The following is a 16,121-nucleotide window of genomic DNA, read 5'->3' on the forward strand; positions in this document are numbered from 1 at the left end:
ATCGCTCCCAAAATGAATTCAATGGGTCATCTTGTTAATGCTATAAATTAATTACAGCAATAAAAGAAGATTTCATCATGAACAAGAACATGAACAACATCACATTAGACCACAGAAATTCCAAAATGACATTTCCCTTACATTCAACTTCCAAAAGTGCATTCATCTTTGCCATGTTACATTCATTTAGTTGACTAGTGCTATACGCTGTATTACCAAAAACATAAATGGCATTAATAAAAACACACTGACAAGCTACGCAATATCGTGTTCATAATCGAATGCGACTCATCTGCGATTATGAACGCGATATTGCATAGCTTGTCAGTGATCTACGGCTCTGTGTATTAAATGCCGCTCCATCTGAAAGCACGTGATGGAGATTTACTACTAATCACAGAACCGGCTTTACTGACGAGTCATGAGATGTGCACGACAATCACATGCGATTTATCGTGCAGCCCTAAGTTTGTTTGTTGATAACAAAGTATGAAGTAGATGAGGAAAACTAGGATGCCGGGTGTATTCAAAGTGCCGCCATTACTGTCTAGAGTGCGTGGAATGGTGCGCTGTGATTGGTTGTTACAGTTTACAGTGAAATTTACTTTTCAATACCGACCTGATACGTTTTAATTATACATAATTTTTATAGATTTTTTTTTATTTTATCTATATTTTTTTTAGTTTTTTGATACTTATTTTGATAATATATTAATGATTTTATATATTTAATTTATATATATATATACATGGTTTTTTGCATGTTTCACATTTAGCCGTTTCTAATGCATTCAGCAGCTGAATAAACAAAATAAATGCAACGTTTAAAATATACATATATTATTTTTATTATGTATATATTTCTGTTGTATATTTTTAGATTTAATTTTATTATTTTATTTATTTATCTTTTTGCATATTTCACATTTGGCAGTTTCTAATGCATTCAGCAGTTGTATAAACAACATAAATGCAACATAAAAATATATATATTGTTTTTTTAAATTTTGTGAAATTTCTAATTTCTAAAACCTAAATGCGGTTTCTAATGCATTTAGTGTAAATGCAACTTAAATTTTTTTATTTATTTATCATTTTTAGATGTATTTTATGTGTATTTGTTTATTTTATTTTTGCATGTTTCTCATGCATTCAGCATCCACACAAACCGAAAAACTGTGTGATTATGTTTTATATATATGTATGTGTGTGTATATATATATATATACATATATATATATATATATATATATTTATTAACAGATCCCAAATATCCTTGATTTAATAAAGGAAATTTTAAAGTCAAAGTCTCTCTCTGTCTCTCGGGTGCGTGTGACTCAAGGTTTCTGCCGTTTTGCCATGCCAACAAGGCCATTTGGGTTTATTTACCTTGAGAGACACTGAATGAGGGATTGAGGGAAGAACAGAGGGATTTTAATGGATGAGAGATGAATGAACGCTCAGGACTTTAATGAATAATATTAATACAGTCTCTCCTCTCCTTGTGCTGCTCAAATTGTTCAGGTCACACTGAAATGATCAGGACACTTGATCAAAATAAACTTGAGCCACTCATTTCTAACATATTTTAGGGCCCTATGAAATCTCTTTTATTTTATTTGACTTTATTTCTATTTTTTTCTGTATTCAGTTTATTTATTTATTTATTGGAGTCTGTTTTAATGGTTGAATTTAAGTAATGGAAAATATGTCTAATTATTGAAATCATGAAACATATACAATTTAACAACATTTTAATTAAAAGTTTAACAAAAAATTACTTTTCAGGGCTCTTTAAAGCAGCGGTTCTCAATTCCAGTCCTCGCGTACCCCCGCTCTGCACATTTTGTATGTTTCTCTTATTGCTTCAGACGTTTGTTATATTTGACTGTAAGTGCCCTGCGAAGTGGACATTACCGGATATTCCTCCATGATTCCAGTTTGAAGGGAGCGTATATGTTCCATACAAAGGGCATGTAAGTGTGCGAGACGTGAATTTAAATTGTATTTATTTACAGAGGTATATTATGTCCCACTTCACGCTTCTCTAGTAAGTTTCGTATGTGTGTGAAGACGCTGCAGGCAGCGGCACAGCGCAAATCTGTAAATGAATATTCCGAAGTCTTTAAAGTAATGGTTTTATTTTTTATTTATTTTTTCCCAAAGTTTTTTCTTTTCTTTTCTTTCTTTTTTTTTTATGTTTTATTTCAGCTAGTTACCAAGGCAACATTTCCATTTTCATTTAGTTTAACTTGATGTACTCCAATAACTAGAACTAAAACTAAAATAAAAATTGAAAATATGAAAATAAAAAATTATTCCAAATATTAGAAAAAAAACTATAACAGTATCTCAGTGATACAAAAATAGTAAAAATACTAAAATTTCAGTGATACAGAAAATTAAACTTAATTAAAAGGAAAAACAAGATTATTTTTCTTAGCTCATAGATATTTTTTCTTGTTACAGAAAATAAGGCTAAATATCTTATTTTGCTTCTTAAGTAAATGTATCTTGATTTATAAATGTTTAGATATTTGTACTAGAAAACAAGACAAAAATACTGAGCAAGAAAATCATTTTTGCAGTGTATACTGTAGTTTAATTGTGATTGTTCATGAATCATTATTTATGAGCATTAATGTATGAATATATATGATGTTGGTGTTTGCGAGTGCATGAAATTAGGAAGGTCCCAACTGAAGGATGGAAATATTAATGAGGATGAATGAAAGCGTCATCCAGCTCCGGTTCAGTCCTCTGATTGTTTGTCAGAGTCACACTGACCTGTTGCCATGGAGACACACACACACACACACACACACACACACACAGACAGAGGTTGTTGTGTATGTCAGGAGAGCAGAACTGAGTATTCATATTCCTCTTAATGTTAGTCAAGGTCTCCTGCACTAATAACGGTAGTAAAGATCTGCAAGCAGCAGTTACAGACACGTGAACATGACATTCAGCATAGAGAATCAGAGGCCAGATGTTATGACTGTTATGAGCTTTGTGATGACAATTACTTCATTATTTATTTATTTATTTATTTTAGTGCTGTCAAAATTAGCGCGTTAATGCAGGCGATTAATTTTTTCAGTTTAACACGTTAAAATATCTTCATATCAATCAGCCGGTATACTGTGCTTGTAGCGCGTGTTTTTCAATTGCACAAATGCGGCGGCACGAGCTGTATATCATTTCATATTAAAGCGCATGCAATGTGGTAGTTATGTCGTCACTTAAGTCATGAAGTTAACAAAAAGACGATGAAAGCTGCCTGTAAGTATTTGTGATATGAGTCAGATTTAAGAACATGTTTCTGAAATGCAGTGGTTTTCCAAACTGTCCTGGAGCAGCCCAGCACTGTCTCTCTCATCTAACACACCCGATTCAACTCCTCAGCTCATTATAGAGACTTTAAGAGCTGAAGAGGGTCAGAAAAGGTAAAGAGTTATGAGAAACTACGATGCGCGTCAGATCCGCGTCATGTTCAGCAGCAGCAGCTCTTAAAGTAATAGCAGCCAGAATAACCTCATAACCAGCTGCTGTGATGCTGTTCGTCAAAGAACAAAGAAAAAAGAGCTGTAAGGATTCATCTATATTTAATGTAGAATTTAGTGTTTGATAACTTTATTCAATTTCTGTATATTTCCTACTTGCTGAAGGACACAGGTAGCTAAATATGACATTTATTATAATGGGTTTATGTGAAGATTGTTTTAAAATCACTTAAATTAGAAGTTGTTATTTTTTAAAGTCTAATAAATGTTAAAATTGATCATTTTGAATGGCTTGATTGATAAAATTGATCAAATTCAATGGCTATAGTCAATGGCTAAATATTAGGGAAAAAAACTATTTCATAGAGACATTAGTGATACTCGCCTTCAGTCATAAAAAAGATGCCATCAAACAAATATTAAAAATATACTGTTTTTGTTGTTTCTACATTAATTTGAATATTTAAATTAGCTACATTAAATATATTTAAAAACTTTAATGTTAGGTGAGATTAATCACGATTAATTTCAGAAAAAAATGTGTGATTGATCAGTAAAAATTTTTAATCGATTGACAGCACTAATTTATTGATTTATTTATTTTCTTTTGGTTCTGCTTTTTGGAATTTTTTTGTGTTTCCCCCTTTTAATATTTTTTCTTCTTTTGGCTTTTTTTTTATATATATATATATATTTTTTTTTTTTCTCCCGTTTTTCCTTTTTTTATGTTTTTAGTTTTTTTCTATTGGTTTTTCTTTTTTGGGAAAAAAAATGTTTTGTTTATTTTTTACATTTTTTCCCCTTTTTTTATTTTATTCTTTTGTAGTTTTTTCCCCTTTGTTTTTTTTTTCTTTTTGGAAAAAGCTTTCTATTATTATTTTTTCCCTTTTTATCCTTTTTTCTTATTTTGGCTTTTCTCTTTGTAAAAATCTTTTTATTTTTTATAATAACATTTTCATTTTATAATTTTTTTTTTTACCTTTATTCTTTTCTCTTTTTTTCTATTAGTTTTTTTCCGTCTATTTTTTTTTTTTCTACTGTTTTTGGTGTGAATGTGACCTGGACATGCTTCTCTGAGATTCACCCAAAGCGTTGACACGATTCGGCCTCATTCTGTTGTCTTTTGGCTTTTTGTTTTGGAAAAAAATCATTTTTTTAATATATTTATTTTTTTCCTTTTTTATGTTTTTAGTTTTGTTTATTTTTGTTTTTTGTAATTTATTTTTTCCCCTTTTTTGTTTATTTATTTATTTTTCTTCCATTTTTCTTTTTGGAGAAAACATGCTTTTTATTTTTGGCTTTTATTTTTATTTATATTTTTTTTTATCTTTGTGGTTCTTTTTTTGTTCCTGTTGGTTTTTCTTTTGTAACAACATTTTTTTTTTTTTTTCCCTTTGTTTTTTTTTTTTTTTTTTGGAAAAAGCTTTCTATTATTATTTTTTCCATTTTTATCCTTTTTTCTTATTTTGGCTTTTCTCTTTGTAAAAATCTTTCATTTTCTTTTCATTTAATCTTTTTTTTCTATTAGTTTTAAGTCTGTCTATTTTTTTCCTTCTGTTTTTGGTGTGAATGTGGCCTGGACATGCTTCTGTGAGATTCACCCAAATCGGCAAGTGTGTTTAATTTGAAATGACGCAAGGCTTTTGTCCAAAAGTATTCAGTCTGTCTTTTGAGAGTTTTTGTTCTCTCATGTCTGTTTTTTGCTCGTGTTACTTCATTTCTCATACGGCTCACGTGTAAGGCGTCGCTCACATACGCCTTTGTCGCGTGCAAACGGCGGGATAAACTCGACGGCCACAGCTGATGAAATATTTAAACATGAAAACCTCATTACCTGCGACACTGTAATTACTCTGGTGCGTGTGAAACGTCGCATTAGTCACGTCTTGAGTTTAATCAGTATGTATACGAGTAAAACAGAACGCGTGGCCGCCGGAGGGAAACACCCGTACAAACACACTCGTCAAACCTTCAGCCGGTTACGTAACAGCGGCTCGTTAGTGAGGGGGGCCCCTTCAGTTCACTTCTCAGAGTTTAATGTGTTTGGACCGACTGTAAACGGCTTTATGCTGCTTTAAAACACATACAGAAAGAGACATACACTGTTTTATACAATAACATTATACAGTTTACATTAAGATTTTTTTGTTTTTAAGTCTCTTATTCTCACCAAAGCTGCATTTATTTGATCAGAAAATACAGTAAAAATTGTGAAATATTATTAGAATGTAAAACAGCTGTTTTCTATGTGAATATCTGTTAAACTGTAATTTATTTCTGTAATCAAAGCTGTATTTTCAGCATCATTACTCCAGTCTTCAGTGTCACATGATCTTCAGAAATCATTCTAATATGCTGAACTCCGTCTGCCGTCTGTGTGTGACCTTTGACCTCATTGACCCTTTGACCTGTGTGACCTTACAGGACCTGCCTCAGCAGCGGCTGCCGCCTGTCAGAGAGACATACGGGCTGAACCTGCTGGCCATCCCGCCGGATGAAGACATCCTCATATACCACAGGTCAGAAATACAGGAAAAATAGTTTAATATTATTACAATCTAAAACAGCTGTTTTCTATGTGAATATCTGTTAAACTGTAATTTATTTCTGTGATCAAAGCTGTATTTTCAGCATCATTACTCCAGTCTTCAGTGTCACATGATCTTCAGAAATCATTCTAATATGCTGATTTATTATCAGTGTTGAACTATGTAATTTAAATATAATTTATAAAAAAAAAAATAGGATCTATTGAAACAGACTCATATCGAACAGCTGAGTCTTTGGCCATTTTCAAAAAACGTCTAAAGACATCATTTTCGCGCCAGCTCCTGACGAACTAATACTAGCACTTACCTATTCTATTCTATTCTATTCTATTCCATTCTATAAAAAAAAAACCTAGCTATGTGTACTGTGCTAGACTAACTGAGACTTGTCACAGCACTTGGATATTGTTGCTCTCTCGTTCGTCTGATTGCTTCCATTGTCCTCATTTGTAAGTTGCTTTGGATAAAAGCGTCTGCTAAATGATTAAATATAAATGTAAATTGTGCACAGATCTCATGTCACGTGGTCCTCTTTCAGTCATGGAATCATGGGATTTGACCTCAGTGATCGGGAATATCTTACACAAATAGACAGACACTCACTCACGCTCACACTCACACACACACACACACACACACACACACACTCACGCTCACACTCACACACACACACACACACACACACTCACTCTCACACTCACTCACTCACACACACACACACACACTCACTCACTCACTCTCTCACACACACACACACACTCACTCTCACACTCACTCACTCACACACACACACACACACTCACTCACTCACTCTCTCACACACACACACACACTCACTCTCACACTCACTCACTCACACACACACACACACACTCACTCACTCACTCTCTCACACACACACACACACTCACTCTCACACTCACTCACTCACACACACACACACACACTCACTCACTCACTCTCTCACACACACACACACACTCACTCTCACACTCACTCACTCACACACACACACACACACTCACTCACTCACTCTCTCACACACACACACACACTCACTCTCACACTCACTCACTCACACACACACACACACACTCACTCACTCACTCTCTCACACACACACACACACTCACTCTCACACTCACTCACTCACACACACACACACACACTCACTCACTCACTCTCTCACACACACACACACACTCACTCTCACACTCACTCACTCACACACACACACACATTGCAGACGTTTCTAGGAAACGCGTCACCCTTTTATCCACGTTTTTCAGAAATTTCAGTATCTGATATCCGTTAAATGTCATGATTCGCGTGCTGAGGATTTTGTTGCAGCTGCTTTGATCTGTGAATTGAGTGTTGAAATGACTTGTTGCTGCTGATTACGTGATTCTGCTGATTGTTCATTTACTGATGCTTCTTTATCTCTGTGTGTTTATAGATTTGCTCATCTGGGTCAGAACCAGCACAAGGTGGAGAGACGTGACGATATGAAGAAATTAGACGCCGTCATCAGCCTGTGAGTGTGTGAGAACATATATATATATATATTAGGTCAAACGTGTATTTTAGATGTTTGTGTTTTGTACTATGTGTGTGGTCATACCGTGTGCTCTTGTGTGTGTGTGTGTGTTAGGGGTTGCACCGACTAGTCGACTTCAATGCTCTGCCATGACGCTTTAAGCTTGACGTCGACTAGTCGCTGGTCCTATAGAGGGCGCAACAGGATAAGAAATCTTTGAAGGACTTCCACATTTACGCTCCGTTTCCAAACAGTTCAAATGACAAATAAATGCATACTCTGAAAGCGCTCCACAAGACATGTGTGATTATATTACTGGATGCTCGAAATTGAACGGGAGAATGCACGTTTTAAACAGCTTGTTGTACAGGTAAGTTAATCGCCGTTCTAATCTAATGCGCTGCTGCACTGTAATGCACAAACATAGGCTTCAGAGAGTAGCTCGTACATCACACGCACAGAATCATTCAGTGCGGAAATGTTTTGTCAACACTGTTCTTTGATTTCTCAATAAAATAGCTTAGAAACTGAAAAGTTCAAGCATATTTTTCTTAATAACTAAATTCCACAGTTCATCGGAATGAGATGACACTTGGTGACTTTTGTCACATTAGCTATGTGAACACACACACACACACACACTCACACAAATCACGGAATCTGTGAGAAATATAACGACTTAAAGACAAAAGAACTGATAAAAAAAGCTGTTATAGGAGCAACAGCCATGTGGGCAGCGCTGTGTCATATGCCATAGCTGTGCACAAGGTGTTTATCACAGCTCCAGACTTATTTGTTCATTAATGACGTCATCAGCAACTAGTCGACCTCGACCCGACTTTCATCACATAAAAGTCGACTTCAAAAAATCAGAAGTCGTTCAACCCCTAGTGTTTGTGTGTGTCTGTGTGTGTATGTCTTTGTGTATAAATGTGATCCACTTTGTGTGTCGTTAAAGTCAAATATATGATACATACTACATTATATTACATTATGATGAGAGAAGCAACTGTTGGAAATGAATCAAATATTAATGAATGCTTCCTGTGGAGTCTGTTTATATATCTTTGCGTTATTTATAATGTACGATCCCTTATAATGGTTATTTTACAGATGATTTACAGTGAAATGTGTTGATGTTTGACGCCTGTGGTTTTGGTTTTCACACACGAGGCTTTCTGAATGTTTATAATGCTTTATGAGTGTGCTGTATTATATATATCCAGGCTTCACAGGAACGTGAGTGAAGGTTTAAGATGAACGAATGTAGGATGAGCCGAATCTCTCATACACACACACTCGTCTGATGATGTAATGCTTCCTGTCTGAGTGTGTGTGAGACTCAAATGGACACGCGCTGCTGTAACTTCCTCAGGAAGTAGGATAATAAGATGAAGGAAACTGAATCAGCAGCATGAGTGAAACAAGCAGACAAACTAATAGAAAAGTGATTTTGTCATTTAAATAAGACAATATTCTGATCATTTGAGAAAAATAAAATATTAAAATTTTATATATACACTGCTGTTCAAAAGTTTGGGATCAGTAAGACTTGAGTAAAGAAGTGTCTTCTGCTCGTCAAGGCTGCATTTATTTGATCAAAAATACAGAAAAAAAACAGTAATCTTGCAAAATGTTATTACAATATAAAATAATGGTTTCTATTTTAATACACTTTAAAGGTGCATATCATGAAAATCTTACTTTTCCAGGTGTTAAGTGCTATAATCAGGTCCCCGGTGCATCTACCAACCAAGGAAACGTGAAAAAGATTAACCCAGTAACTTTGTTTTGGGAAGCCTTTTTCTGCAAGTGTCTGAGAAAACGAGCCTCTTTGTTCTTATTTTAGATTGGATGAGTGTGAAGGCTTGACAAGAGATTGGGTTGTTGTTTAAAGATGCATATTAAACAACATTTTAAAATATTTTTATTTATTTATCTATTCATTCATTTATTTATAAAGAAATGATGTACATTAATAATAATTTCAGTAAATGTGCTTAAATTAGCCAAAAGGCTTATTTTCATCAGCTGTCGCTTTTGCATGATGTTATTAGAAAAAAAAGAGAGTATTTATGTTAATATGTATTTAAATTAAGTATCACTGTAACCTTTGCTCATTTTGCTCAATACACAACATATTTATAGCACCATATATATATATATATATATATATTCCTGCTTATTCTTTTTTAAAAATATTTAATGTTTATTGGAATTAAATAATTTTATATTGTTATTGTTTGTATTTTGAATCTAATTTCATGCATATCTCTTTAAATATTAAAAATGTTTTATTTAATATTCAGTTATTAGAATTAAATAATTTTATATTCCAGTGTTTTGGAAAATCTTTATTCTAATACGTATCTTTACAAAATAAAAATGTAATATTCAGTTATTAGAATTCAATTTAATCTAATTTTAGACATATTTAAAAAAAAAAAAATCAATTATTAGAATTGTATATTATAATATTTTCAAATATGTTTATCTAATTTCATGCATATTTGTTTAAATTAAAAAGTTTTATTTAATATTTAATTATTAGAATTCAATAATTTTAAATTATAGGATGTTTAAATGTTATAATGCAATTTTTTAAGTTTTAAAAAAGTAGTTTTATTTTATATTCAATTATTAGAATTAAATTAGATTAGATTAGAATTATCATTTGAAATTATTCATGCATATTTTTTTAATGAAAATGTTTTAATATTCAATTATTTGAATTAAATTGTGTTTAATATTATAGTATTTGTTAAAAAATTTCAATATCATTTCTGTGTTTTTTTCCCCCTGTGCTTTTCCTGGCAGCGCTCCGGTGTCTCTGTTCCCGTCAGACAGCATCTATGAGGTTTCTGCTCCAGAGGTGGACATCCAGAGCCGCGAGGTGTTCGAGTGTCACGTTCAGACGGGTCGTGGCTGGGTCAGGACTCTGTGTCAGGAGGACGTGCTCATGTACCGCGAGTACATCAAAAACAGATACATGTGAATGTCTCCAAACCATTCAGATCCACTGATGGAAAATGGTTGAATTATTAGAGCAGCGGTTCTCTGTTCTGCTTGTTTTAAAGTGAGTCATTTGACCATCAAAAATGTACGACATTCCTTTTCCCTATAAAAGCAATGCAGGAGTGTTCATGAAGAACAGACGTCACTGTGACTTTAATAGATTGTGTGGCGTGCAACAAATCGATTCGCAGACGAGCTTCTAATTAAGTTGTGCCTGATGTTAATGTGATGTATGAAGTTACATATGTACAGAATAGAATAAAATATCATGAGACTCAGCTGAGTGTTTTTATGTTTTATGCGTTGTCCTGAAGTGTTTGTGCTCAAATCGTGTGTGTTGTTGAGGACTTTATTAAGTGATCAGATGCAGCATTTCACCTGCTGGAGCAGAAAAAAGACGCACAATGAAGGCGGAACCCGAGACGCATCTACAGAACAGAAGATCACGGCAGATGCATTTCACACCAGACAGGAAGAAAACACATTGCAACCACCCAGAACACCTTAGCAACCTCCTGGCAACCACCATATCACCCAAGGTCTTTTACGGGGTTGCCGGGAGGTTGCTAAGGTCTTCTGGGTGGTTGCCAGGAGGTTGCTAACAACCTAGAAGACCTTATCAACTTCCTGGCAACCACTCAGCAACTTGGCATTGTGGCAGCTACTTTTGCACAGACAAGTACTGCTTACATTTCCTTTGAAAGTTTTTAAAATATAGTGTAATTTTATAATTTGTTGATTTGACAAATAGCACATAGCACCACCCCAGAACACATAAGCAACCTCCTGGCAACCACATAGCAACACCCCAGAGGAAACAACCTCCTGGCAACTACCCAGAACACCTTAGCAACCTCCTGGCAACCACATAGCAACACCCCAGAGGAAACAATCTCCTGGCAACCACATAGCAACACTCCAGAAGAAGCAACCACCCAGAAACACCCTAGCAACCACCCAGAACACCCTAGCAACCACATAGCAACCAGCTAGAACACCTTAGTAACCTCCTGGCAACCACACAGCCACACTCCAGAAGAAACAACCTCTTGGCAACCACCCAGAACACCCTAGCAACCAGCCATGAAACACAAAATAAAAGCAACCTTACAAATAAATTAGTAGCTATGTCCATGAAAAATGTTGCAAAATCATTGTTTTGCTGTTTCATTTATTTTTTGCAAAACTTTTTTTTTCACAATACTTCATTTATATTTTGCAATTCTTTATTTTTGTTTGCAAAAAGCACATTTATTTTTTTTAATACTTTCATTTTCGTTTGCAAAACTTTTTCTTTTGCAATACTTAAATTAATGTGGAAATATATGTGGCATTGAATTGACTCCATAGTATATCTTCAGACTCAGTTGCTCATGTGTGTAGGAATATTTATTCATGTAAATATCATCTCTGTTTGATCAGACACTTAATCCAGTTAGAATCCACCTAAAACATTAACTATATGAATTAGTATTATATTGCATGGCTCTCTGGAATACTTTTGTATATAATTACACTAAACCGTATAAGTGATTGCTAACCAGGCAATTGATTGATGTCATAAGTTTCTATGTAATAAGTGGGTACATGCAGCTTGACATGAGGTTTATTTTATGATAATGAGCATTAAAGCTCATGCATTAGAACGGCAGTCATTCACACAGCTCATCACGCATTACATGACATTTATTTTACTCTTGTTCCTGTTGCATGAGATGTTGTTTTGTCTTTCTCTTAGTGCTTCATTTTATTCATCATTCAGTACTTCTTTTTTTTTTCAGTTTACATTGTTGTAATCTCATATTTCTCAGCAGTGAGTAAATGCATGTAGCTGTGCTGGTTTCTAGGATACCGGGGAAAAAGAGATGGCGAGATACAGAGAGAGAGAGATGAGCTTCACTGCAGTCAGATACTAGTGACTGACAATCATCATGACATACAGATCAAAAATACTTGATGATATATGTAAATAAGTAATACATAAAAACATTTAAATGTTAATTTAAATATATACATAATATATACATCATATGCAATATCTTGTTTATTTTAATATATTTATATTTAATTAAATATTTTTTAAATAATTTACATAAAATAAAAATATATAATATAAAATTGTTACATTATATGTGATTTAATATCTTGCTTTATTTTAATATATGTATATGAAATTATATTACATTTTTAAATATATTTAAATATAAATGATATTGCATTACATTGATATTACATATTACAATTATTACATTTTTAAATACATTTAAATATAAATTATATTACATTGTTTATAATATAAAAAATATATAAAAAATTTTTTTAAATTATGTGTTACATCAAATGTGATTTAATATTGTTTTTGATTATTTTAATATATTTATATTTCATATTTTATAATAAATATTTTTAAATTACATATAAAACAGATCAGTTAAAACAGGTTAACTGATATTGTGTATATATAATGTTTGTGATATAAAATGAAAATATATAATATAAATATTATATATTTTAATTTATATAGTGCATATAAGTATTTTATATATATTTTATCTATAATATAAAATATGTGAGATATTATGAAATATGCGATATGGCTGGGGTCAGAATATATAGATGATGTGTGTCGGATTATGGTGGTTTTTAAGGTTCAAATTAGAGTCAATTCCAGCAGTTAATTACAAATCAGACTAATCAGACTGACCAAATAATGACGTTTATGAAACGTTAAAATTACGAATTAATTAACATTAATATATTCGTATTAATCTGCAAGTTACTTTCCCTGTCTTGCTCAATTTTACATTCTTTCTCCTCCAGCTGTGTATCTCTCACAGGTTTTTTCTTGCTTTAGCTGGACTCTCCTGAGCTTAAGGCACTATATCCTCACTATATTATAACTAACACTGTTCTCTGAGGCTGTTGCATTTACGCATCTGATGCTGACGTGATGTTGCAGGTGTTGCCAGGGTGTTGCTATGCGGTTGCTAGGTTGATTGTTATTTTATAGAAACACCTCTCACATGTTCTTCAGCGCATGCAACTCTAGTTTCAGTCTTAACATTGGGAACTTTAGAAACTTCCCAATCTTTTTTTGATTAGACTCTGAGGTAATGAGCGTCGCGTGTGTCATCTGTCTGTCTGTGACTCTCTGAGCCTGCTGTAAATGTAGCTTCAGAAAGGCCTCGCGGGTGCAGTGATCGCTCAGATGCTCGCTGTGAATATATGACTGCTCTGTGACGATGTGAACAGAACATTCACCCCACGAGCTCCATTACAGACCGTTTCTGCTGAATGTTTCTGTCACTAAATCACCTGCGGAACATGTTCTCTTTGGCTCAAAAGTCGTGTAAATTTAATATCCGTGCATCTAAATCCTGTGCAAAAATGACTGTGGCTGTACTATGGTACAGTGATGCTATCAAATTGTTTTTTAACATTTTCCAAATGTACGTGTACCGTCGAAATGGTTCCATGGTACTGTGATGGTGTCTGATAAAAACATGGTAAATAGGCCTACAATGAGCTGCAGTGACATTTCAGATGGTTGCCATCCACCTTATTTTGAAATGCGAAAGTAAGCTATTACTCTAAAAAATGCTGGGTTAAATATAACCCAGCGCTGGGTTATATTTAACCCAGCATTTTTTAGAGTGTAAACTATAAATAACTAGAATAACAAAGTGCAGTAAACTCTAAAACTCTTTGCACTACAAACGTAATTATGGACGTAATTATGTAATACAAGTCAGACACTGAAGTGAGCTGTTGTTTTTGTCTCTTCTGAGGAAGATTCATTCACTTGTTTTGTACACAGAGACATTCTGGTCAGATTTATTCATGTTCATTAACCCTCTGGGGTCGAGGGTGTTTTGGGGCCCTGGAAAAGTTTTGACATGCCATGACATTTGTGCTTTTTTCAGTTGCTTACAAACATTTGAATGTCTAAAGTTTAATAACACTGTAATCAGCACAAACTGGGCTACAATAAAATATCTCATTTTGTAAGTGACTTTTCTTTCTGTTTTAAACATGTTTTCTTTGGATTGTTTGAGTAATCGAAAGAGAATATAGGAAAATATAACTTAAGTAGTTTGTGTTTCCTGCTAGCTAAATTTCTCATGCATAAAAATCTGGCTCTAAATCTCTCTTTTCTTTATTCAGAGTTGATCTAGACGAATACATGGAAACTATCTGAACTTCTGTTCATCCTGAAGCAGTGAAACCTGCTTCCTTGTATTCATCCTGTGTGTCCTCTTAAAGTGAAAGAAAACAAAACATGGTTACTATAGTAAAACCAGGGTAACCATAAATTAACCATGGTTTTGCTACACTTACCATAGTACAACCATGGTATTTGTAGTAAAACTGTGGTTATACAAAAACATGGTTACTGCACTTTGACAATAGTTAAACCACGGTTAATTTTCTTAAGGAATGTTGTATTTGTGTATACTTTATTTTTTTTAATTTATTTTTTGTTTTAATAGCTGTACTGCCTTAATGGTTTGATATTTTGTAATGTAGAAAGAAAGAAAGATTCGCGAACCCCCTGTGTCCTGATCTAAATCAAATGATTCGCGATCCGATTCGAGCGCTTCGAAGCAGTGAATCATTTTGCGACGCAGTGGTTTAACTGATTCGGAGTTTCGAAAAGCTCCGTTTCACCATCACTACGTGCTTTTTAAAATCATTACAAGCGATGTCGAAATTCGAAAATGGCTCTTTTGATCTGGTTTTTGCTAGTGAATCGCTTGAACTGAATGATCGGAGTCACGAGTTTGAATCAATCGGAGCGGTTCCAGCCTGAAAGACTCACTCGGTTGAATCGGTTCGTCTGTTCCGCCTCTTTTCGCGTCTTCAGTCATGTTTACGCGACACTGTGAGCACTACTACTGGCTCAGCTCCCTAGTTTTATTACATTAACTGAAATAAGCGAAAAATATGATGTTTACAAATAAAATATCCATATTTCCATTCCAAAGATCCATCACAAATCTACGAACATATTCAGGTGAGGAAACCGGTTTACTGCTAACTACTGAAACACTCCATTAATATGATGAGCTGCAATCATATAAAAAAGGAAACATTGAGTTTGTAGCTTAATTGACTATATTTGAAATTTGAGCACTGCAGTTCAGTTGCTGACAGTTCAATAGGAAAGCATCCAGCCTCTCATTCCATTTAAGTGCATGTTCAATTTATCAGTATAAATATTTGATAAATGATTGTTGTATCTGATTGTATGAGTCTATATAGAGTGATAGTCAATGTAAAAAGAGCAAATGGGAGAAGCAGCACAACAACAAAGTTAATCATGAAGTTAACCATCATCCAAGTTTGCCAGCCTTAATTGAATGCAAACAGATTTTGTATAAAATACAGTGGCTCTTATTGCATAAATCATCACACAGCATGCGTCACGTGCGCTCAGTATGTTGCTTTAGATCAAACATCGATATATTATCTTATGCACACCAGTTGCAATCATTCACCTGTCGATCGGCTCGG

The 16,121-nt window shown here is 33.8% G+C and overlaps 1 long non-coding RNA gene across 1 annotated transcript; it reads left to right on the top strand.

The window, feature by feature from the left end:
* The first annotated feature begins 5,934 nt into the window (after window positions 1-5,934).
* On the top strand, window positions 5,935-10,881 carry LOC107728125 (uncharacterized). Its single transcript, XR_001638434.1, has 3 exons — window positions 5,935-6,025; window positions 7,512-7,589; window positions 10,410-10,881. It is a non-coding gene; the product is annotated as an uncharacterized LOC107728125 (long non-coding RNA).
* The last annotated feature ends 5,240 nt before the right edge of the window (window positions 10,882-16,121 follow it).

Source organism: Sinocyclocheilus rhinocerous, unplaced genomic scaffold (genome assembly GCF_001515625.1).
Source record: "Sinocyclocheilus rhinocerous isolate Xijiao unplaced genomic scaffold, SAMN03320098_v1.1 scaffold936, whole genome shotgun sequence".
Taxonomy (NCBI): domain Eukaryota; kingdom Metazoa; phylum Chordata; class Actinopteri; order Cypriniformes; family Cyprinidae; genus Sinocyclocheilus; species Sinocyclocheilus rhinocerous.